Source organism: Anabrus simplex, chromosome 4 (genome assembly GCF_040414725.1).
Source record: "Anabrus simplex isolate iqAnaSimp1 chromosome 4, ASM4041472v1, whole genome shotgun sequence".
Taxonomy (NCBI): domain Eukaryota; kingdom Metazoa; phylum Arthropoda; class Insecta; order Orthoptera; family Tettigoniidae; genus Anabrus; species Anabrus simplex.
Genome location: NC_090268.1, coordinates 29,531,588 through 29,558,306, shown reverse-complemented (window position 1 = coordinate 29,558,306; position 26,719 = coordinate 29,531,588).

Genomic DNA, 26,719 nt, shown 5'->3' with positions numbered 1-26,719 from the left:
GTGGGTACCTTCATTTGACCACTGCTGCCATACACGTTGTACCGTAGATGCCTGTCGGCCAACACGTGCAGCGACAGTCCTTAGCGATAATCCAGCCTCACACAGCCCAATTATCCAAGCCCTCTCAAACGGCGACAGTTGTTGACAGCGTACTCTTCTCTGTCGTCGAGACATGTTTGACGGGGAACTCTTCACTGCACAGACTGCAAGTCAACTACGCTACACCAGAGTTCGTATACTGGAGTTCATTCCTCCGCGACCAATCACGTGGGGAGACCTGTAGCAACAATCCAATGGGTCTGAAACTTTGATCGTTTAATACCTACATTTCATCGTTCCATATCTTGAAAATCAACACAAACGACCAATGCCTTCATGGTGTTGCAATTTCCATTTTCTTAAGTGTAACATCCAGAATGATTCCCCAAGCCACTGGAAATTGTACTGTCCAGTAGTCGAAAAGCCATCAGAGTTGTGATTCATTTTGAAAATTTCTTGCAGGGTGACGTATCACTGCTGGTAGACAAGTATGGTTACAGCTGCCTGAAGTGGGATTAACAGGGGAGTGCTGTTGCCTCGTAAACGGTTGACGATTGAGGGGAAAAATACAAACAATCCGTGGAATATTCCAAGATAATTCAGTACTGACTTTACTTTGTACGTAGGCCCTATACTATTCAAAATGTTCGCATTACGTAAATAATTTATGAATTAATTAAATTAATTAAATTTCAATTGTTTAAGAAACAGAACAACAAGGTACTCATTATGGTTATGAAGATGTGACCTGCGATTGGGAGGAAGGTAAAGCAGGTATGAAGTTGCTAGGAAAGAGACAAACATGGCTCCTTGACTCGTGACCCAGGACTTTCTGACAGCCGACTGCGTCGGAAAATCTGCTGATCCTGATATTTTCGGTTCTGAATCCTGTTCACCGTTGTTTCACCACGGCTACTACAAAGCGCACCATATTTTCCGCTTTATAAAATTATCTTCAGCTTAGGAGTGTTTTATGATACTGGGTGTCAATCAGAGCTGACCGCCCCATCAAATTATCAAATTAATCACTGACTATACAGACGGGCTGCCAAGACGAAAAGAGCTGAAATGTTTTTAACATCTCTCCGCCAGTTCTTGTTCAGAATACACATCTACTAGTAGGGATACAAACTTCAGAGCTCCAGTCGCAGATCTGTTAGCTATTTATACTGCTTCCCGTGAAATCTATTTCTGTACACTTTCTCGGCTTCATAACATTTCAAGCACGATGTGTCATTTTTCCTCATTTTGTGGAGGTTAAGGCTTGAACCCGGAAATAGAAGCCGTGTTGCCTGAATCACGAGCACTTCGCCGGGACGTGACTCACATGATAGAACTCCAAGAGCTCGCGGAGTGTGGAGTACAGTATCGTAAGTTATTGCATTGTTCTCAAGCTGAATATATTCTCAAGATCTTTTCGAGCTCTGAGTAACGAGTAGTTATAAGATTACCTCTCAACATTTCCAAGACGACTTTTTAAATATCTAGAGACCTTAGTGAATTCGAGCCCGGACGGCTCCTTTGTAGTATTTTCTTAAGAATATCTACAATCTGTATGAAAATCAGCCTGCAGTGATAATAATTGAGCTTTGAAAAAGATGCAGCAATTCAGAAAGGAGTGAGGCAAGGCTGCAGTTTGTCTCCCTCCCCCTTTTCATTGTTTGTAGAGAACAGGCAGTAAAGGAAATTAAACTGGAATTTGGGAAGGGAATCGCAATCCAAGGAGAGGAAATCAAAACCCTGAGATTTGCTGGTGATGTTATTTTATCTGAGACTGCAGAAGATATGAAAAAATTGCTGAATGGTATGGGCAGAGTATTGGGTAAGGAGTGCAAGATGAAAATAAATAAGTCCAAAACAAAAGTGATGGAGTGCAGTCGAACGAAGTTAGGTGATGCAGGTTATATTAGATTAGGAAATGAAGTTTTAAAGGAAGTAGGTGAATAGTGTTACTTGGGTAGTAAAATAACTAACGATGGCAGAAGTAAGGAGGACATAAAATGCGGACTAGCACAAGCAAGGAAGAGCTTTCTTAAGAAAAAAATTTGCTCACTTCGAACATTGATATGGAAATTAGAAAGATATTTTGAAGACTTTCGTCTGGGATGTGGTACTGAATGAAAGTGAAATATGGACGATAACTAGCTCAAAAAGAAAGAGAATAGAACATTTGGAAATGTGGTGTTACAGAAGAATGCGGAAGGTGATGTGGATAGATCGAATCACGAATGAAGAGATATCGAATTGGTGAGAGGAGTTCGATTTGGCTAAATTTGACTAGAAGGAGAGAGAGAGAGTGATTGGACACATCTTAAGACAACCAGGACTTGTGTAGTCGTTTTTTGAGGGAAGTGTGGGCAGTGGGAACGGTAGGGGTAGACCAACGTGTGAATATGACAAGCAGATTAGAGCAGATGTAGTATGTAGCAGTTACGTAGAAATGAAAAGGTTAGCACAGGATGGGGTAGCATGGTGAGCTGCATCAAACTAGTCTATGGACTAATAGATCAAACAACAATGTCAGTGCCGATGTAGGTAGCAATGCACTTTAGTTGCCGGGCTGAGTAGCTCGGATAGTAGAGCGCTGGCCTTATGAACTCAAGTTGATGTGTTCGATCCCTACCCAGACCAGTGGTATTTGAAAGTGTTCATATACGCAAGCCTCGTGTCGATGGATTTACCGGATCGTAAAAGAATTCCTGCGGACAAATTCCGGCATCTTGACGTCTCCGTAAACTGTTAAATGTAGCCGGTGCGACATAAAATTATTACTGCTACCTTTTTTTAATTTTTATTTTACGTCACCCCGATACAGATAGGTCTTATGGTGACGATGGGATGGGGAAGGCCGAGGAGTGGGAAGGAAGCGGCCGTGGCCTTAATTAAGGTACAGCCTCAGTATTTTATTGGTGTGAAAATAGGAAACCACGGAAAAACATCTTTAGGACTGCCGACAGTGGGGTTCGAACCCACTATCTCCCGGAAGCAAGCTCACAGCTGCTCGCCCCTAACCTCTCCGACAATTCGCGCGGTACTACTACTACTACTACTACTACTACTACAATAGTTGCTAAGGACAGCCGATCAAAACCCGTCCATCAAGATTATTCATATCTTGTCAAAATCATTCTTGAGCTACGTATATTTCATTTTTTAAATATTGACCTCAACTCTTCGTAATTGATGCCAACATTCAGTTTAATATTAATTATAGTATCGAATTGATTAGGCTACCAAATCGTATGATTTGAGATCTTGTAGATCACTGGTCCGTCATTCTCCCTGCTACATCCCACCACAGCAGAGAATATTACAAGCAGCAGCGTACGAAGTGGCAAAAACTGAGAATTCATAAAATTAACACCATGAGTGAGAAAAGTTTGCTGGAGGACAGCTCACATATTCATAAAGGTTTTCAGAATGAATGTAATGAATAAACCTATTTTCATTTATAGAAAAAGTGTGTGTATGTACGGCTTGCCCGGTCTTGACATTGGTGATTGATAAATGCCCACCTTCGTCCAATAACTTTGTCAGCTCTTGTACAGAAATAGATTGCTATACCGTTAGTTCATAGTTACGAGATTCGTTTGCGTGGGGTGAGTCAAAACCTCAGGAAGCAATCATAGTTCTAGTTAGCCTCTACGTTAATTAGAATAGATGCTTATTAAGTTAATTACAGTATACATCTCCTGTTATACATCTTCTCTCACCGTTACGTACTTTGTCTCTCTTTCGCAGTCGGCTAGCCTTTGTGCTTATATTCGCAAGTTAGCCGGCTCGATCCTGGTGGATTTCCGTGGCGTTTCTGTGTGTTTAAAAAAAAACATCTCCGTATCGTTGATTTCTAACACATTAAGGAGCTGCTGTGGGACAAAATTCTGACATCACGACGTCCTTTAAAATCCGGGTCGATGATTTCAGCCATATCAGATTGATTCCTCCATACCGGCGACTGGATATTTGAGCTGTCTCAATACACATCTCTTCCCATACCCGCAGAAATACGTGACAGTGAAGACATTCCTTCATACAGAGTTGGCACTAGGAAGGGAAACCGACAATACAATGCCTATTCTAATCGTGCCACCCCCAGTGGGTGGGGACGCAGACGAAGAATACACCCACGGTATCCCCTGCCTGTCGTAGGAATCGACTAAAAGGAGCGACCACGGCATGGTGCAGTTAGAACCATGAGACTACTTGTGATAGTACCACCATGTGAGGAACACCATTGATCTACATTACCTAGGAGTAGTACCATTATGCCAGTAACACCACGCGTCTGGGCGTTGCCTGTGGTTAGTACCGTCGTGTGTATCCCCCCGAGGCAGGGGAGCGGGGGAACTCGGCTGCGCGGATTATTGTCCTTGCGAGAAAGGTGCCGTACGCTGCCCTGGAATGTGTTGGTTCCCCTGTGTTCAGACTGGCTCTGCGGTACCTATGAGTAGTACTATATGAAGAACACCGCGGGTCTATGTTGTCTCTCACTATGTGAGGTCATCAAGGGTTGGGTTGTTGCCCGCGATTAGTACCACTATGTGAAGAACACCATGGGTCTGCGTTGTCTGAGAGTAGCACCATTATGTGAGGAACACCATGGGTCTGTGTTGTCTGTGGGTGGCGCCTTAATGTGTGATACGCCGTGGGTTGGCATTGCCTATAATTAGTACCACTAGGTCAGCGGCACCAAGAGTGTATGTGGCCTGTTATTAGTGAGAAACACCACGGGAATACCGGCGCCCGTGATTAGTCCCCACCATCGGAGGAAATCCATAGGTCTGCGTTGCTTGCGAGTGGTGCCATTATGTGTAACATACCATGGGCCTGCATTACCTGTGATTAATACCGCTATAGAAGGAACACCATGGTTCTGCTTTACCACTGATTAGTACTATTATGAGGGACCGTTGACCTGGATTTTGGATCCCTTTTTATACCAAGCATCATCTCAGAAAAGAAAGCATTGTGAACTGGATCCACTGACTGGTTTGTATTCATGGTCATTTTTTCATCATCATTCGTTTTATATTTCAGTCGGTGGATACATTTTGAAGTTTTAATTATCTTTCCATTTCGTTGCACCTCGTAACATTAGGGGCCGATGACCTAGCTGTTAGGCCCCTTTAAAAAAACAATCATCATCATGTGATCTTACCCCGACCCTTTGAACCGAAAGTTACAACGCTCATCATTCATTCAAGGTGCCAGACACTTTATTATTATTATTATTATTATTATTATTATTATTATTATTATTATTATTATTATTATTATTATTATTATTATTATTATTATTATTATTATTATTATTTGCTTGTTTTGGACTTTTTTATGAATTAACTACTCAGAAGTAAATGTTATTTTTCTGACTCATTAGCACATACTTCACTAATACGTAGACTGTAATATATTCAGTAAAAACGGAGCTTTTGACACGGTGCACAATGCCCCCTTCCCCCCCCCCCTCCCCCGCCTGAATGAAGCAGAAAAATCAACAAATGATCTCGATGGAATTTTTGATCCCGCTACATAAATTTTAAAAACTTCGTGGTTCTTGTCTGCCTCCTCACCTTTGCGTACCAAACGAAACTGAACTACAAAAAACAGGAGAAACTTTCTCGGTGTCGGGGATGTTACTCTCACAATTCTCACAATTTTCTGTGTCGGTGTTCATCTTTCACGTCCCTAGTGAACAATGATCCGTGTTTGTAGTATTGTTAATTCGTTACCCACTAGTAGGAGGAAGCTAAGCACTTCCCACCGTGCACCTGTCTGTTCAAAATCCACTTCCGGCGTGGTGGAGGGCAGGAAATGCAAACCCAGTCTCTCCCCATGCTTACAAGTGTCTGACCTCCAATATGTAGAACGCTATCCTTCCTCAGTTTGTGAGTGAAACCGTGACGGAACTCTACATCGCCTTCTTTCCCAAACAGTTTCACGTGTAGCCTATTTTTGTCACCAAAATTCCGCGTTACATACCGTTGAAGGTAAGTTCTGTTCTTTCTACCGAACAGAAATTAATAGTGTAATGCGTTTTGTGTACAATTTAAAGGTAAGTAATTGTTTTTCTCAATGCTATGTGCAAAAATGTGATTTCATACGATCAGTTCCAACAAATTTCCAGATACAGGTCGACTCAGGCGATCACTCTTATGACGTACCTTTACACTGAACTTTGCTCTGTAAGTTTATTTCTGAACTACTAATTACGCCACGGGTATTTTATTTAAAAGGACTATCGGCTTTGTCAACCTTACGTATTTACGACAGGATTAATCATATTTCCTTGCCCGGCTATTTCGGAACGGAGTATTTAAATAGATTTTACGAACCGTGTGTTATTTAGAGTGTTCTTTGCAGTCAGTTCTTTTGATCTGTTACTAATAAGGGGAGAAGACATTTAAAGTAAGTTTAAAGGTGCCATGAGAGCACTTCACGTAAGTAAATGTGAGAAATCTTCAAAGAAACATTAAATGCTATTGTGACGTGGTATTAAAACTTCGACTTCATAGTTCTCATTATGCGTATCTTACTTTAAGGGGAGTAGAGTTGAACTCAAGATGATCGTATGGTAGTTCCGTACCCCTTCAGTTATCCAGGTCACTCCTGACAATTCTTTGTTTTATCCCTCGTTTTTTTCTGCATCACTGAGAAAATGTTTACTTTCCAGCAATATATTCTCTATTTCTTCCGCGAGTTGTCCGCCTCGGTAGACTTCATTATCAGAGACTATACGTACTTCTTAATTTAGACATATACATCCCATCTATTAAAGCCAACTAGAAGTTCAGTAAGTTGCTAGTTCCCTGTATAATTCCGTTAGTATTCAAAACAGAGAACATATTCTGAACCAAGAACAAACATATTGTTCTGCTATGCAAACGTATTATTACACGAATACTTTTTTAATTCTTTATTTTTATTACCACCAGTAAAAGAAATGATACTCTATTTTAGACCCTAATCTTGAAACAAAACAAAACAAAAAATAGCTACTTTTGCCTTCCGTGAATTAAATATTTTGTTGGAAATGATGTGTGAAATCACGATAACTTCAATTAATTTTGAAAATCAAGCAAATTATTACTCTATAATTTTTGTAAGAGTTTCATCGTTTTAAGAAGATAGTATCTTCAAGCTTGTGTTTAGAAAGTGCTACCCTGAAGAAGGGCACTAAGCGACATTTAAAACGCTTCCTAATTTCTGAACATAGTGAAGTGCCATTTCATTCACTAAACTTTAAACTCCACAGTTATTGATGGATTTGTTAAAATCAGAGATGTTATTATAAGCCAAACTTCTACATATCACTTCATTTTGTGTTTATTGTCTTGTTGCGAATTTATATTTGATTTTAGGTTCATAGGTCTTTTCTTTTCAGTGCAGTATTCTCACGTTTGTGTGGTGTTCGTGAAGCTCCCAGGATCAGTTTGACAATTGACAGGGGGTTTAAATCAGACAGCCCTGTCTGTCACAACTTGGTGGTCATATTGACAATCCCTGAATGTTTCTCAGTAAAGCACTCCCTTCATTTTTACAGGAAACCTACTTCTTCTTTAGTACAGCTTAAATGACCGAATGAAGTGAACGTATTACGCGGTCACGTGGACTACTTTTAAAAGTGACCTTGTCAAAAGGGGACGATGATCAGACGATTCGACACTTTGTCCTCTTAAATTTATCAAAACTCACTGGAGTATGAACGAAGTTTACTTGAAGGCATCAGAATTTGGGACTGTGATTTAATGTGTCTGTTTCTGTGCACTATCATAGTGGTTTGAGGAGAGTCTTTCTAAACACATTCTTGAAGAAACTTGTTAAGTATCTGCTGGATAGTAAAGATTCACTTACAGTTCATCTTAATTATAACATTGGGTGGAATGCACTCTTTCATTAGGCAAACAGATACTCAGTGAAATTACAAAACTTACGAAGTAGTAAGCAAGTCCTTTAAAGTAGTTATTACGAAGATTGTAGATCACCTACTACAGTCATGACACTTTTCACAATTGGTTAATTTTATGCTTGCAGGATTCATTGTAGCCAACATGTTTCTCCGTATGAAGTGATAATTATACGGTACAATGTCTTGGTGTGGCTTTTACCCTGATATTATTCCACCGAAATTGTACTATGAAGACACTACGTACAGGTATTTATTCAAACCCACGCTGTATTGTAACTGAATTCGTATGATATGTACTATTCTTATTTCATCTGTGTAGCTGTGTCCAAAAATTATTTCCTGATAGTTGTTATGCGGTGAAAGTGACTTGAAGTAAGTAGACCTACTTGGCATATTTAAGGATACTAAACAAATAAACGGTCTATGTAGAAAATTCATTAGTTAGTCTGTCATGCTGTTTCAGAGCAAAAATTAAACAGGAAATAAGAGATGTTCTACCGAACATTTTGAGGTAGAAAGCGTAGGTTTATTTTTACAGGACAGGAAAGGGCTAGGAGTGCGAAGGAAGCAGCCGTGGCCTTAATTAAGGTACAGCCCCAGCATTTGCTTGGTTTGCAAATGGGGAACCATGGAAAACTATCTCCAGGGCTGCTGACAGTGGGGTTCAAATCCACTACAGTATCTCCCGAATACTGGATACTGGGCGCACTTAATCGACTGGAGCTATCGAGCTCGGTACCTAGGGTTTCAGAAGGCAGTTTTAGGAAAAATGGGTTCAAACTTGTCTATCACTGTTTATCACTATTACATTTTATGGATTATTTACAGCTTTTACATTTAGTTCTTACGTTTATACAGTTGTACAGTACCATACCATTGACCAGCCTGAGTTACTATACAATATTGCATCTCACAACAGCTGCTGAGAATGACGGCCACCAACCTCAATGCAAGCGTGACATCTGCCGCATCCTTTCAAATATCACTGGTGTCTTTCGAATAACATCACATCCTTAAGCTGGTTTCTCAGACACAAGGTTCCTTTTCTCAAAATCTTCTGTAAAGCAAACCTTATTTCCAGTTCAATTTTTGACCGTTTTTACTGAAACGAACTCTATAAACCTGATCGTGTAACGCAAAATTTTGAGATCACTGTGATACTATGCATCAACAGAAAGGTGTCTATCTCAGGATCGATATAAGAATAATACGTATTTCAATAACTCATTTGCATAAAATAGTAACTTATTCTCAACATACGATGCTGCGAGCGTTGCGTTTCTATGTAACTGCATTCCTGGATGTTGGCTTGTGAATGTGTCTCCACTGACCCCTACCTTTGAAATTTAAAAGGAAGAAGTTCCCGTTAAGTCTGATTTTCTCAATGGTGGTCAGAACAATAATAACAAGGTACTTACCTCGATGAGTTATCGGCCATGATTAGTTATATGTCCGACTCGTTGGCTGAACGGTCAGCGTACTGGCCTTCGGTTCAGAGGGTCCCGGGTTCGATTCCCGGCCGGGTCGGGGATTTTAACCTTAATTGGTTAATTCCACTGGCACGGGAGCTGGGTGTATGTGTTGTCTTCATCATCATTTCATCCTCATCACGACGCGCAGGTCACCTACGGGTGTCAAATAGAAAGACCTGCACCTGGCGAGCCGAACCCGTCCTGGGATATCCCGGCACTAAAAGCCATACGACATTTCATTTCATCAGTTATATGTAGTATTTTATAAACTCAAAGATGCAAGCGACGTGAAAATTAAAATGATAACTACCCCGTATCAAGGCTAGCTCCTTGCATCTTACAGGTATTTCTCAAAAGACTTGATGCGTTGTTGCGCCTGAAAAGACCTCTGTGAGGTATACTGTCCCGCAGCACTGATGTAATTAAGGTCGCGAATTCTTTGATAAAATCTGTGCTGTATGGCAGTACCATTCCATATAGCGTTCCAAGCTAAAATATTTCACGTAGGTGCAATGAAATCAGTCATTTAATAGGGCAGTCAGTTGCAATAATCTATTGTGAAATGTGAATTAGAAATGACTGTTACAGGCAGTTACAAGATGATACAGTAATTGGTAAAGTTAAAAATCTCATATACTGTAGAAAATCACAAGAAAATGTAGTTTTATAGAAACATATTTAGCCTTCAGGGATACAATATTCCCTGCTCCATTTCTTATTTATATTTACTTTCATATTTAATTTTTTTCGTAGGTATTACTGCGACCGATCACTTGTTTTGGTAAGATTTTACAGTTCAAGAACATAACTGAGAGTGCCACTGTCTATCTTCCTGTAGATCTAGTTAATAAGGGAAATCCGACCACTATTCCTTTTTCTATTAACTTCGTTCGTCGCCTGTAAAATAGGCCCTTCCTTGGAGAACGTATGTATAAACCGTGAGAGGTTCACTGGTTGTAACCATTTACATAGCAGCTCACGAGCAGCTTGTTGGAGTTCTCCCATCACATGTGTAGTGGGAGTGACGTGACGTGACGTGACTTGTGCACTCCTTTCTCTTTAACTTGCAAATATATTCGTCTTTGTTCCACTACACATCGAGTATAGAGTAATCGAGAGTTGCATGGCAAGTGCCTCTGCATGGTTGCTGCCCTTTATCAGCGGTACAGAATTGTGTGATTTACTGTTCCCTTCATACATTTACATTTTAGAAAATGTAAACGAAGAAAACTCTATGATGCTATGTCCGTGCAGGGAGTGTTTTGTTAAGGGAATCTGATATGTCCATCTGTGCGGCATGTGAAATAACTCTTTCGAACAAAATAATAACAATAATAGTAAAAATAATAACTACTTTTTTGGTTTGGGAGACTTCGATGTGACCATAATTTCATTCCGCAGGAGTTCTTTTACGTGCCAGTAAATTACTACGCTATTTTAGATCTGTCATTGGTATGCCGCACCATATCAACCAGAAAAGTGTTTGAATCGAACCGAATTTTATTGGCATTTAACAATATTTCACTTCTAATAATGTTATTGGTGCTATTACCAGCTACTTCCATGGATTTCGGAAACTCCAAGGAGTCGGAGTTCTATCCGTAAGCCCGGGTGAGTGGCTCAGACGGTTGAGGCACTTCTGACTCTGACTTGGCAGGTTCGATTCTGGCTCAGTCCGGTGGTATTTGAAGGTGCTCACATACGTCAGCGTGGAATGACATAAGCAGAAGAATAAGCTTGATTGGAGTTTTTAAAAGTAGGAAAGATCACAATATGAAGTTAAAGCTGGAATTCAAAAGGAGAGATTGAGGCAAATATTCATTTATAGGGCGAGGAGTAAGCGAATAGAATAAATTATGAAGGGTAATGTTCGATAAACTTCCAGGTTCGTTGAAAATATTTAAGAAAAACCTATGTAAACAACAATAAATAAATGTAAATATGAGGGGAAAAATTCGTAGGGAATCTGCCACCTGCGCGACCGCCCTAAATGCAGTTCATGATTGAATTGTCTTCTCAGTTTGTCAACCACATCATGAGAAAGGGTCAACCAAGTAATACCCTTATGAGGTCGCTGCTGATCACGACAAAATAATTAGACACGGAGATAGTGTATTCAAATGAATAACCAGATTCCCACCCATTATTCTTTTTTCTGGTTCTACATTCCAACTATACTGCCCCGATAGACACATGGTCCCTCATTCTGCTCTCCACACCCTATGAATCAATAGTTCTCTCTGACATATACTGAGTGTTTGCTATTATTATAAAACCACAACATGTTTGTTTTCCTTCATTCTTTTATGTTTGTTCGTGTGTTTTAATCAGCGCAGAATGTAAATTATTTTCCAGCAGCATTTGCTTGTTTTTTCAATCTAGTATTTCGTTTGCATATTTTATTTCTCTGCTTCCCTCCATAGTTTTTTCTTCTAAATGAAGTTAAACCGTATCCAAACTCCCTTACAGTTGCCTACAGGATGCTGTTAAATGTCAGTTTCTGAACTCAATACACACATCAACTCTTCGTTATAGTATACATTTTTCATTCGTACTGGCTTATAAAAATTACTCTTAAACAACAAATTAGAGGGAGATCTGTTTATATATTTTATTTACGTGTTTCCTGTAGGAGTAAAAGTTGCATTCTGCATTCCGTATTGTGTATTCAGTTGCAATGAATGAATGAATCAATCAGTCAGTCGATCAGTCCAATGAATCAATCAGTAAGCCACTTAATAAGTCAGTCAATCCTTTTGTCCGTCTGTCCGTCCATCCATCTCTGGCTTCCTGTCTCCAAGATCGCGAGTTCTATCTCGGTTCAGGTCACTTACGTTCCAGCGGCGCGTCAACTCTCACACACAAACTTCTGACACACTAATCTACAGCATACAGGCCTATACATACACGTACTCATTATACCGAGTGAGTTGGCCGTGCGGTTAGGGGCGCGCAGCTGTGAGCTTGCATCCGGGAGATAGTGGGTTCGAACCCCACTGTCGGCAGACCTGAATATGGTTTTCCGTTGTTTCCTATTTTCACACCAGGCAAATGCTGGATCTGTACCTAAATTCAGGCTACGGCCGCTTCTTTCCCACTCGTAGCACTTTCCTATCCCATCGTCGCCATGAGACCTATTTGCGTCCGTGCTACTTAAAGCAATTGGATATATATATATATATATATATATGGATATGTACATGTACATGTACCATGCATTAGTAAGAAGGAGAAAGGCGTATCATGCTAAATGCAGCAGTATATCAGGAAATACGGCCCAGAACGGAATTCATAAGAAAAAATAAAATATCATACTTTGGTCATCTGTTCGGAATACCTCAAGACAGGTTAATACGCAGAATTTTGGAGAAACTTTGGAAACAAAAACCACAACCTGTCTGGGTAAAGGAAATAAAATAAGACATGAAAGAATTAGGCATAACACTGGAGGATTTAAAGAATAAATCAGACGAAGTAAGTAAGTTTAGTAAAATTAGACTCTTATCAAAAATTGATAAAGGAGAAACAACTAAAAGGTATTTTCAGAAGAACGACAACGAAGATCAGAAAAAAATGAAGAAATACTGGAAGAACAGAAAGGAAAAAAGCATAAAACATCATAGAAGACCGGATAGAAATTGACTACAGTGGTCCAATGCGGCCGTAAGAGCACAATAATTATAATAATATATTTTACAAATTCTGGTATTTTAGGAACTACAAAACCGTTTAAAGTAAATAATATCATTGAGGTTTCCCTAAGAAACATTTTTTGAAAAATTCAACCCATATGGAGCATAAATAAGGGTGTAAAAGCACGAAAAATTGGTAATGTTTCGGAGCGATATGTTCGGAGGCTGCTGTGGTAATTACGTCTTATAACTTAGTGTTGATTGTCCACATGTTTGTATAATGAATGAGTCAGAATCACTCATTCCGGGACTACTATGCCCAAGAGTTGTTAATCTGAAATGCTTCATCCCTACCTCTTGAACGAAGTGCTACTGCAAGAGTATTTACCATAGATTTAATTACAAATAGCTCTGATAAGGAAATATTATGCAGTAATATTGCAATGTGTTGTTTGATGAATGAGAATTTTTTTTTTTTTTTTTTTTGCTAGTTGCTTTACGTCGCACCGACACAGATAGGTCTTATGGCGACGATGGGACAGGAAAGACCTAGGAAGGTACATTTGACCGGTATGAAAATCGGAAATCACGGAAAACCATCTTCAGGGCTGCCGACAGTGGGGTTCGAACCACTATCTCCCGGATGCGAGCTCACAGCTGCGCGCTCCTAAGCACATAGCCAACTCGTCCGGTGAATGAGCATAATTATGTACATAGTCGCTTAACTTCTTGATCTGCACCCAGGTTTGATCTACGGGTAGAATTTTTACCTGAAATGGAAACGGTGTGTCGAGGAAAGCAATTTCCGTTAAAACCTCCCAATTAAAACTCTAAATGAGTTACAGTGGTTTGGTTAATGAGCTAATGTGGTTGCTGTATTCGGGAGATAGTGGGTTCCAACCCCACTGTGGGCCGATGAGCTTAGATGTTAGGCCCCTTTAAACAACAAGCATCATCATCAAGAATCCCCCCTTTCTGCAGCTCTAAAGATGGTTTTCTGTGGTTTCCCTTTTTCAAACTAGGGAAAAGCTGGAGCTGTACCTTAATTTACGCCACAACCCCTTCCTTCCCATTCCTAACCCTTTCCTATTCCATCATTGCCATAAGACCTGTCTGTGTCGGTGCGACGAAAAACAACTTGTTAAAAAAAAAAAAACAAGAGACGGAAGACAACTTTTGTTCACAGCCAATACTTTCCCAGTCGTAGCCCTTTCCCGTCATGACGTCATCGAAGTCATGCATGTATTACTAAGCTGTTAAGCCGATAGTTGAGTGGCATTGCCATTAGCTTCACATCAGAGAGCAGCGGTTCGAATCCCAGCCAATGAATGTGGGAGTTTTGAAATGAAAAAATCTCGCTTCTGCTGTTGGGATTACACATAAAAATGGAGGTCCCACCGCTTCATTTTTAAAAACCGATAGCAAAAGAAGGAAGAAGAAAGTTGATTCACATAAATAAACAAATAAATAAATAAATAAATAAATAAATAAATAAATAAATAAATAAATCGGCTCGCATAAAGTCAATGCAACTACTGCAGTATGGTATTCATGTTTATAAATTCCTGCTACTTATGTATTAAATACTAGACAGTGAACAACAAAACACGTTCATGACCCATGATTACAATCATACACGTGTGATGACTGCCCTATGCAAGTGCCCAGTGAAGCCAGAAGCGCTGAAAACACGATGAAGTGGGCAATTTCCATTTTGTTTCGTCCATTAAATGGATATAGCCTTCCAGATTATGGTGCGGTTACTGCCCCTTCGCCAATATTGGTGACCCTTTCACTCGTATTTCAGAATCAATGTGTGGAACACCACGATGGGGGAACATTGCTGTTTTCGACGCGATGGTCAGTTGAATCAGATCCAATCAGAAGTCACCTGCTTAGATTTTTTATGACGTGTTGATGTGCTGTTGGTTAGCCAGGGGTGACCCCACAGAAGGGTGCACTAAGCGGGGAAAGGATGTAGTGAATTGCTGGGGGGTGGGGGGAGGAATTCACCCACTGTGACTAATGATAGGATCTTTGTTTGAATATATTTTAATTCGACAGGCAGATGTTTCTAAAACAAAAACAAAGAAATCCGCAGTATATAATGTCTATTACGGACCTTTCAAGTTAGCATCTCGAATTTTTAACTTGATGCTACAGTCTTATTCTTATTCTTCACCGAGCTCGATAGCTGCAGTCACATAAGTGCGGCCAGTACCCAATATTCGAGAGATAGTGTGTTCGAACCCCACTGTCGCCCGCCATGAAGATAGTTTTCCATAGTTTCCCATTTTCACACCAGGCGAATGCTGGGGCTGTACCTTATTTAAGGCCACGGCCACTTCCTTAAATAGCCCTTTTCTGTCCCTCCGTCATCATAAAACCTATCTATGTTGGTGCGACGTAAAAAGACTTTTAAAAGTCTTCTTTTCTTCTTCTTCCCGGACTGTCGGGCTAAGAGGCTCAGACGGTTGAGGCGCTGGCCTTCCGGTCCCAACTTGGCAGGTTCGATCCTGGCTTGGCCCGGAGGTATTTGAAGCTGTTCAAATACGTCAGCCCCGTGTCGGTAGATTTACTGGAATGTAAAAGAACTCCGGCACCTCGGCGTCTCCGAAAACCATAAAAATTTAGTTAGTGGACGTAAAAACAATAGAATTATTATTATTATTATTATTATTATTATTATTATTATTATTATTATTATTATTATTATTCCGTCCCGCCTGGTGTCCATGATCGTTAAGGCGCTGAAGTATAAACGATCTGACTCCAAGGTTGCCGGTTCGAGTCCCGTTGATCGGAAACATTTTCACCATCAGAATATTGGCCGGCAGGGTAGGGGAGGTGGTGGTATACAATTTCAAATCACGAGATTGCGTGTCAAAAGCCTGAATTAAATTCCAAACCTTTGCGCAGTGTTCATATCGAGTAAGAGCATATGGCGCTGTTGACGGTGATTCGTCCGTCGGATGGAGATGTTAAGCCTTGAGCAGACCCTTCGGTGGTATTCGACAGGAGTAGGTTATGTGCCAGCACCGGCTTTCACCCTCTCCCTTCATACTGTCATACATCACGTAATTCATTTCAACTCATTTTCTCCTCTGATGAGATTGGCGTTAGGAAGGGCATCCGGTCATAAACACCAGCCACGACAGATTCATCTCACTTCATACCCAACCTCATAGAGAAAAGGGGCGAGGGTTGGACAATCAACCATTATTATTATTATTATTATTATTATTATTATTATTATTATTATTATTATTATTATTATTATTATTATTATTATTATACCGCTTTTCCCACATCTGTGGGGTCGCCGGTGCGAACTCTGTCGCAGATGTGGGTTTGGCCCTGTTTTATGGCCGGATGCTCTTCCTGACGCCAACCTTATATGGAAGGATGTAATCACTGTTGCGTGTTTCTGTGGTGGTTGGTAGTGCAGTTTGTTGTCTGAATATGAAGAGGAAAGTGTTGGAATAAACACAAACACCCAGTCCCCGAGCCAAAAGAATTAAACAAACACGATTAAAATCACAACCTGACCGGGAATCGAACTCGGGACCCTCTGACCGAAGGCCTCAACGCCGACCATTCAGCCAATGAAATTATTATTATTATTATTATTATTATTATTATTATTATTATTATTATCTTCCTGGCCTTTTTCTATATATTGGGGTCGGCATTTGATGTGGATTTTGACAATTTAACGGCCGCTTCCCTTCCTAACATCAATCGTACGTTGAAGAATGTTTTCACTATTGCGCGTTTCTGTCGTGGTTGGCAGTGTGGCGAGCCAAAGGAATGGACTATATGTAGTTAAAACCATCGGCGCCCTCGAGAATCGAATCAGAGACCCTCTGAACTCACCATTCAGCCAAGGTGCATGACTTAACTTGATATCATAGTGTTTCAGAGATATCTTTCCGTTTTGTTCCATGGAAAGTTAGTCTTTAAATGCCTATGCACCTGCCCTATGTTACTGAGAATCGTTACAGGTAGCGGACAGCTGCCTTTCCTCCCAGCCAACCACCTGTGCTTTAAATACCTGCGTTTCTTTTCATGCTAGTTATAAAAGCCGTCCTCACGACCCACTTACCATCGCGTTGTGTGAAGGACGATTATAAATTCCTGGAGATGCAGCCTATTGAAACGTTTTATTAACAGTGAGCTGGGGACGTTATTTTTAGCTGCAGATATTTCAGTGATCCCTGGTTTGTTTCCCAACCTGACGAGTTATCTCTCTCGGCGCTAACATTATGCATCCTGTGTGCGACTTTTCCTCCCAAATAATTCTCTCTTTCACTCGAATCAAATTGGGGATCCTAGGAATTGTATAGCCTGAAGCATTAGTAACTTCTTTTCATTCTTACTGCTCTGGGTGACTTCCACCGTTTCCCAAATGTTACAGTCCCCGGACTTCTTAAAAGTATTTTATACCTCGGATTTTTAGGTGGTATTAGGTTAGAATGCAAAGTAATTTGGTTTGTAGGAAGTATCATCCAACCTGTTGTACCATAATGTAGGAAGAGTAGCATAAATTAAAGGAGTTCTATAGGCTGTACCCCTAATATCTATGCAAATCTCATAGCATAACCGCTGTACAGTGAAGGGTAAGCTTGCATTCTAACCTATCAGCACCTAATAATCCGGACTCTAATTATAATTTAACAAACCCCACTGTGAGTTTTGAAATAAAACTAACCTGAAGTATGTAACAAACTCATATACTCTAATTGAAATGTACTAATATAAAAAGATAAAATTCAAGTACGACACTGTCAGACAGTAATCCAATGAAAGTGCCGGTATGCTTCAAAATGCGTAGGATTAACAACCAGAAAAGACATTGAAGAAATCGAGAAGAAGGGAACGAAGATTTTAAGAAAAATTCTCGGACCAAAAATATGTGCTGACACAGACCGATTACGCAGTAACAATGAAGTACATTAAACATGCAACAGGATTTCAGATACAATAAGCAAACGAAGGGTAAAATTCCTTGGACATATTTCAAGAATGCCCCACACCTCTTCCCGACTATGCTTGTGATTTTTTCAGTATAACTCTATAGCTCCTGGTTTGGTCGCCCGTTCTGAACTCTATGTCTGCTTTGATGAGTCCTAGTATCTTTGTCACGATCTTCCTCTCCTGGACCTCCAATTTGTCCAACAATCCTTTCCTGTTCAGTATCAAGCATTCTGTGGCGTATAGGACTTCTGGGCGGATAACTCTCTGGTTGTGCCTCAATTTAGTATTACGAGAGAGTCATTTCTTGTTGTAAATCTTCTTGGTTATACTATTATTATTATTATTATTATTATTATTATTATTATTATTATTATTAATATTTCCTTGTTCGTATTGGCCTACTAAAGACCACCTTGTTTCGGCTGTCTTATTTGGGCTTTGATCTTTGCGCAGTGCTCTTTTCTTTCGTCTGTCCACGTCTTTCCCGTCTTCATCTTTGGCCTTTCTTGAAAATCTTGGTGGTATTTCAGTTCCCTCCTGAGCGAGTTGAATTCTTGTATATCTTTATAAGTGATCCCTATCTCCTGTAGGTCCCTTTCCACCTCCTGGAACCAAGTTTTCTGGGTCTTCTTATCTTTAAATTAGGTAAAGATCTGGTTCGATTATCTTGTGGGTTTCATTCTCAGCAAGTGCGATTCCCCTTCTCCTTCTCCGCATGATATCTGAGATCATCTCGACATGAGTATACAGCCCATGATTATTATATTCATCTTTGTCTTGAATTGGGTAAATAATATTCTCTTTCATTCTTTAATTTCCAATTTTTCTATCAGGCCTTTCTTGTTCATAACAAGGCATTCCGCTGCAAACAAAGCACCCGATCTTATGACTGCAATAATGTCTGAGTTTTTCATTCAAGGATATGGAATTTATATATAAACGTCTTTGGTTAGTTAATAAGCCATTTCCATTTTATTCATGCGTGATGCGAACGCTTTTTTCTCGGAGATGTTTGGTTCTCTCCACTCACCAAGATATTTAAACTTATCTGTCTGTTAGATTGCCATCTAGTTTACTGTTAGCTCTCTTGGTGCTGGCTTGATGTTGCTAGTTGCTTTACGTCGCACCGACACAGATAGGTCTTACAGCGACGATGGGATAGGAAAGGCCTAGGAACGGTAAGGAATCGGACGTGGCCTAAATATAGGTACAGCCCCAGCATTTGCCTGGTATAAAATGAGAAACCACGGAAAACCATCATCAGGGCTGCCGACAGTGGGGTTCGAACCCACTATCTTCCTGATGCGAGGCTTGATGTTCGTTATGAATTACATTAGAGAATGGTTGCCTAGTTGTACTTCCTCTTAAACAATAATCACCACTACCACCATTATGAATTACGTTTTCTCCAAAGAGATCAGAAGGCCTGCTTTTTCGGCCTGTTCCTTGATGTGATTAAATTGCTTTGTATGTTATTATTATTATTTTGCTATTTACTTTACGTAGGACCAACACAGGTAGGTCTTATGGCGACGATGGGATAGGAAAGGGAAGGAAGGAAACGGCCGTGGCCTTCATTAACGTATAGCCCCAGCATTTGCCTGGTGTGAAAATGGGAAACCACGGAAAACCATCTTCAGAGCTGCCAACAGTGGGGCTCGGACCCACTATCTCCCGGGTACAAGCTCACAGCAGCGCGCCCCTAACCGCACGGTATTATTATTTGTTATGCCCAACTAAGGAGCGTTATTGAACTTATTTAGCTGAATGCTCTTGCCTTTTTCTTCTCCCAGAATCTCTTCATCTTCTCTCTCTGGCTTTTCTTGCGATCTTCTGACCATGATTTTTTTTGGTGCTTGGGTGATTTTTAAAGCGGTGTTTGTCGACTCATTTTCTGAACTTATGTCAGTCTAACACAATATCGTCTCTGATGCCTATTTCCTGAAGATCTTTTCCAACTTCGAACAGCCAATTGTTTTTTACTTTCATTGATAGGGCAAGGTTCAGAATGATTTTGGTCAATCCCTGATTATTCATTCTGAGAATACGTCCTTTTCCAATAATGTGTCTGAGATTTTCTCTGAGTGTTGGTACAGGTCATGAGATTTCCTTATCATCCATATCCCACTATACAGACCGGTCCAAAAATTTTCCTTACGATTTTTCTTTCTTACTTTTCTAGATCTTTAATCAATGATCTGCCCCCAATATTCAGTGTTTCAGGTGCGTATAGTGCTTCAGGCTTGATTACAGTGTAATAATGACTTAATTTTGCACTTCGGGATATAGATTTGTTATTATTTCTGCTCCAAGTGAGTCTGTATGCTCTTTGCAAATTTATATATATATATATTTTGATTCGTTGTGCCCAACTGTGGAGCGCGTTTGAACTTATTTTGCACAATGTTTTTTCACTGTGTTCCTTTCTGCGTGTTTCTGTCCAGCCTGTATTTTTCTTGTTGGTTTCTCTGCAAATTTATGTTTGTTTACTAAGCTTCTAAATTTTATTCTATCTTGAATGGTTTCGTCCTCATTACCCATTTCTTGTAGATCTTCATGAATTTCTGCTAACCAATTGTTGCGGATTTTCAGGGTTAGAGCTAGATTTAGAATTTTCTTTGTCAGCCTGTTGTTATCCATTCTGTGTAGGTGTCGGTAGAATTTTATTCGTCTCTTTCTGATGGTATCTGTGATATTTTTTTTTTCTGTGAATTGAAAAATTTCGTGTGGTTTCTCTTTCATCCAAATTCCATTTTCGAAACTTTGGTCCTAGGATTTTTCTGAGAATGTTCCTCTCTTATTTCTCAATGCTTTTCATTTGTCACCTGCCGCCAATGATCAGTGTTCAGATGCATAAAGTGCCTCTGGTTTGATGACTGTATTGTAGTGTCGTAATTTTGCATTTTTTGATATACATCTTGTTTTGTATCTGTTCCGTGTGATTTTGCACGCCCATTGCAGTTTAGCAGTTCTTTCTTTGTTAGCTTCTTGATTTAACCCTGCTGGCTGAATAATTTCACCTAGATACTTGAATTTGTCTACTTGGGAAATTATTCCACATTTGGTGATTAATGGTTGATTGTCGAATCTTGATTTAGTTCCTTCCATAAACTGTGTCTTTTCAAATGAAATTTGAAGTCCGGTTTTTTCGGCTGTTTCATGCAATTTTTCTATGGAGTGGATTGCTTTTTTGTCTGTTGTTCGAAAGGATCGCAAGGTTATCTGCGAAAGCTAAGCAGTGAAGGTGAATTTTGTCTTTAAGAAGTCTGCCAATGTTTAGACCTTTAGTTTCTTTTCTCCATTCACGAATCACTTTTTCCAAAACTAAATTGAATTGTAGTGGGATAGTCCATCTCCCTGTCGGACACCAGTTCTGATTTCGAACGGTTCAGAAATTTCTCCCAAGAACTTAACTTTTGATGTTGTGTTGGTCAGAGTTTGTTTAATCAATTCCCCTCGTTTTCCTGTCGACTTAAAATTCCTCTAGTATGTTGAACAGGGTCGGCCGATGTATGGAATCATACGCCTTTTTGAAGTCAACAAAGGTGATTACTGTTCGTTTGGTTTTGCGAATCTGTAGTATGGTTTTTAGGTTTAGGATTTGTTCTGCGCAGGATCTCCCTTTTCAGAATCCAGCCTGATAATCTCCGATCAGGTGGTCTGTTTGTTTCTCTAATCTATTAAGTAGAGCTTTAGAGAAGATTTGATATGCGAGTGAGAGGAGAGAAATTCCTCTGTACTTATTAATATCTGATTTGTCTCCTTTCTTGGGAAGTGGGTGAATCAACGCACATTTCCAATCCTCCAGAATTTCTTCAGAAAACCAGATGTCCTGTAAGATTTTTTTGAATACTCTGGGCCAGTTTGTCACCACCAATTTTCAACATTTCAGCGATTATTCCATCTTCTCCTGGTGCTTTGTTGTCTTTTAAATCTCTGATATTTTGTTTGACTTCTTGTAATGTGGGGGTGCTGAATCTGGATTAGGTGTTGGTTTTACATAGGTGAATTGTTCTTTCGGAGATTCACAGTTTAAAAGGTCCATGAAATGGTTTGCAGGAGTTCACAATTTCCCTTATTACTTCTTTCCAAAGTCCCATCTGTACGTTTGAAACAGAGACTAGGTGCCTGGTAATTGGATAATTCTTCTCTGAATGTTCTGCATTGTTTTTCTTGAAATCTTCTTCGATTTCTGCCAATCTGTTTTGATCATATTTTCGTTCTTCAGATCTGATGATTTTTGAGGTTTGTTTCTGTGTTCATCACGATTTTGATCTGTTTTATTATTATTATTATTATTATTATTATTATTATTATTATTATTATTATTATTATTATTATTATTATTATTATTATTATTTCCCTTTGTTAAACAGTGGTACTTCTGTCGGTAGGTGAGAACCAGGAGCAGACCACACATTCAGAAGAGTCGTACCGCGCCGGTTCTCTTTGAACCTGTGTCTTGAGAACTTAGCAGGTTAATTTCCCAAGCTAATATCTCTCATCTGTTGTGCAAGTCATGGCGAGGCCGCGGGCAACAGTGAGAGTCGGACGGCCTGCATTAACTCACGGGGTCGCGGATAAGTTCACCCGGGGAGACAATCATGTGGAAGTGCATTGATCCGGGGAATTGTACATTTGTCTCTTCTAATGAATGAATGGCATTATATCCAATCAAGTGGACATCTTGAGATTCCTCACATCACGCTGATAACTATACTAAGGCCCACGAGAGTTGGAGTCTGGCGTTTAGCGCCACCAGCGAGAAAAATGTTGACTAACGCTGCTCTAAAACAGTCTGTTGCTATGGCAACGATAACAGCATTGCCACATTTAAGTAATCGCCACGTGGGTTGCTTTGCACTAAGTCGCTTATTCGGAGTGGTACTGTTAGTTATTGCTGCTTTATGTGTTTGTATTCTTTTTTTAAGGTATTGTCAAAGCTTCCACCTTTACAATACTATATTTTTGTTTAATTAGCAATTAACAAATGTCGGGACATTTCGTCCTTCTTGGTGGACATCACCAGCCGAAACACTTTTAAGTTACGTAAAATAGACAAAGACAAATAAACATTAAAATACGATTCGGGTTACCGAATACGTCAAGTTGAAAGGCATAATAAAATTTGAAGAATGTTCTTAAAATGCCGGAGCGCAATTGCTTTTGTCGTTATGTTAAATAGAAGATATTTTTAACACACGTTATAGTTCCATTAGAGTTCGATGATCGAGCTCTTCTTGTTTTTTTTTCCTAGTGGCATTACGTCGCACTGACACAGATAGGTCTTATGGTGACGATGGGATAGGAAAGGCCTATGGGTTGGAAGGAAGGGGCCGTGGCCTTAATTAAGGTACAGCCCCAGCATTTGCCTGGTGTGAAACCACGGAAAACCATCTTCAGGGTTGCCGACAGTGGGATTCGAACCCACTATTTGCCGGATGCAAGCTCACAGCCGCGCGTCCCTAACCGCACGGCCAACCTGCCCAGTCAGCTCTTCTTGTTGACGTGGTGATGTGTTGTTGATGATTCTTGGTTAGGTTATGAGGCAGGCGGAATATTTGATTGTGAGTGCACACATGGAGAAAAATTGTGTCGTGGTTGAATATTCCTAGAACGGAAACGACGGCTATTAGCAACGTTAAAAGTACGTAAGGTTGAAGCATCTTAAAATTACAAGTGTAATTGAATTAAAATGCGACGCATCTGACTACTTATGTCCTAGTCTGCCCAAGAGAAGTTAGGCTCGATACGTATGTTACAGTTTACGGCTGATTGAAGGTGATCTGTAGAAGCCGTGGGTGATAAAAGCTAGTTTGGAGGGAGAGTAGGAGAGTGTTGGATCCGCTGGGCGGGGGGCGAGAACGTAAAAGTTTGTTATGAGGCTTGTTCATGGATGAACTGTTGAATAATGCCTCTTCCAGTTTGACCATCGTAATTCTCTGGACATTGGTTACAATTTAAGATGTATACACCTGATTTGTGGTACAGTATTTGTTATTGGTGTTATTGACTTTTTACTTGTTATAGAAGAGATTAGCATTCTGATTATTATTTTCGTTGTTAGTTTATATTTTGTAAGTTGATCAATGGCTAGTTGTACAGTTCTATTCTGTATTGAACATTTGCATTTCTTGAGGTTATTGTCAGAAAGTGATGATTTCGGTGATTACGAAATCTCATATTTTTCGGCAATGACGTACTCTCTCTTAAATGCTGTATTTATTAACACGAGCTTAGGAACGGGTCAAAGTTTACGAAGACGTCCAAGTGCCAGAATTTTGTCCCTGTGTAATTATTTTATGTGCCGGAAGATCTGCTGACGTGAGGCTGACGTATTTGAAACTCTTATAATACCGGTATTACCGGATTCAGCCGTAGTCGAACTCTCCAAATTGAGCTCAAAATGCTATCGTGGGAGTTGAAGAGACTACAGTGATTGCTCCAAAGAGGGGGTTGTGAAGACGCTTACTTCAATGACAGCGGCTTGTAGACTGAACATTGAAAGGCATAAGTCTATAATTATGTATATAATCTATTTTTTCTTTTCCTCTGTCAGTCTTCCACGCACTGGTCATGCTCCGCGCTGTGAAGTTCTGTGGGGATCCACTAAGTTGGTATGAACATGCTTGGATCCCAAAGCACACGTACCTGGCTGGCATTTCTTTCACCAGCTCATCATTGTTGGTGGTATAAAAACTGAGTAAACTACTCCGCAGCACAAGAAGTGTTGACACCTGGATGGAATGAACTTGTTGCTCAAGCTTGGTAATTATCTTGTCTGGTGGGGGACAGCTGTGCGAGTTGCTATCCAAACACAAGACCACAATGTCTGTGGGGGAGGGTTTCATTGTATCCATCATACCCTTCTCTACCTTTAGAGGTGACTTATAGGACAGGTTGCTTTTAGCTTACCTCAACGTGGCCATCCTTAGTATCGATAAGTAGTATGCGTTCTCGGAACATTACAGCTGCTGGAAGACCATTCAGCAAAACTGGACGATCATGAAGTAATATTAAGAGAGAGGAAAGAAGACTCTCGTTAATGTCCCAGTCAATCAGACGTGGCCTTCCTGTTCCCAGGATGATGGCTTCGATCCCTCGATTCCTCAAATATATTCAGAAAATGTTCTCGTTAACCGGATCTTCATTGGCTACTATTCTACTTTCGAACTTAACATTCTCAGGATTGAAGGCTACAAGAACGCCGGGCTAAATGGCACTTGGCAGGTTCGACCCTGGCTCCGTCTCGTGGTATTTGAAGATGCTCAAATACGTCAGCCCCGTTTCGATTCATTTACTGGCACTTAAGAGAACTCCTGCGGAACAAAATTCCCGCACCAACTGGAAGTCATTTTCCGCTGTCTTTTGCAAGTAGAGTTAAACAACATTTTTGCTTTTTCTGTTGATTTACATTTGATAAAATCCTGAACTCCTGTTAATAATAATAATAATAATAATAATAATAATAATAATAATAATAATAATAATAATAATGTTATTTGCCGTACGTCCCACTAACTACTTTCACGGTTTTCGGAGACGCCGAGGTGCCGGAATTTAGTCCCGCAGGAGTTCTTTTACGCACTAGTAAATCTACCAACACGAGGTTGGCATATCTGAGCACCTTCAAATACCACCGGATTGAGCCAGTATCGAACCTGCCAAGTTGGGGTCAAAAGGCCGGCGCCTCAACCGTCTGAGCCACTCATCCCAGCTGAACTACTGTACTTCGGTGAATGATCGTATTTCGCTTTTTAGGTAAAAGAACAAAACAAAATTGTTACAAATAATAATAATAATACTAATAATAATAATAATAATAATAATAATAATAATAATAATAATAATCTATTCAACTGTTTTAAGTAGACACCACGGCGTTGGATTTTGGAACTTAAATTCATTAACGTTCCATTAAATACACTGAATGTCGTGCCAACAGACTGTGCCAGGATTTTTTACCGCGACCGAGTGCCCAAAGAGCTACCCTGTCAAACCGCCGAAGAGACGATGTAACTACCGAAAAATATTCTTTAGAAAGCCAGTGTCTGAAGAGATTTTACTATGAACCTTTCCGTAACAAATTTAGTGAGAATATTGTCTGTAAGATTGATTGATTGATTGATTGATTGATTGATTGATTGATTGATTGATTGATTGATTGATTGATTGATTGATTGATTGATTGATTGATTGATTGATTGATTGATTGATTGATTGATTGATTGATTGATTGATTGATTGATTGATTGATTGATTGATAAAAAGTGGACGCGCAAATTATGAAGTGTTTTGAAAGCATACTTGCTGGTGTTGCCTGGATACCATCGTAAATTCCTTTAGGACCACCATCTGTCAGTTTAGAGGGTTACTCATGCTTTTTCCAAAGGGAGGGTAACACCACTTGTAGAAATGACGTGCTCTAGACTAGGGGAAGTGTAGATGTGTGTTTGTTCTGTCAGACACGTGTTTGACTTGCTCTTATCGCGGGGTGCGGTCCAGGAAACTCGCAGCACTGATCAAATTTCAAGCTGACGGGTGATCTGTAAAACTCTGGGGATAGAGGAAGAGAATGCCTCGCTTTTTCTGTGGGTTGAAGTCACTCAGCCTGCATAACGAATTTCTTTTATAGCTTGTTCTCGTCTTTACAATCAGGAACTCTTGGTGTTGTTATAAATAGGTTTTCA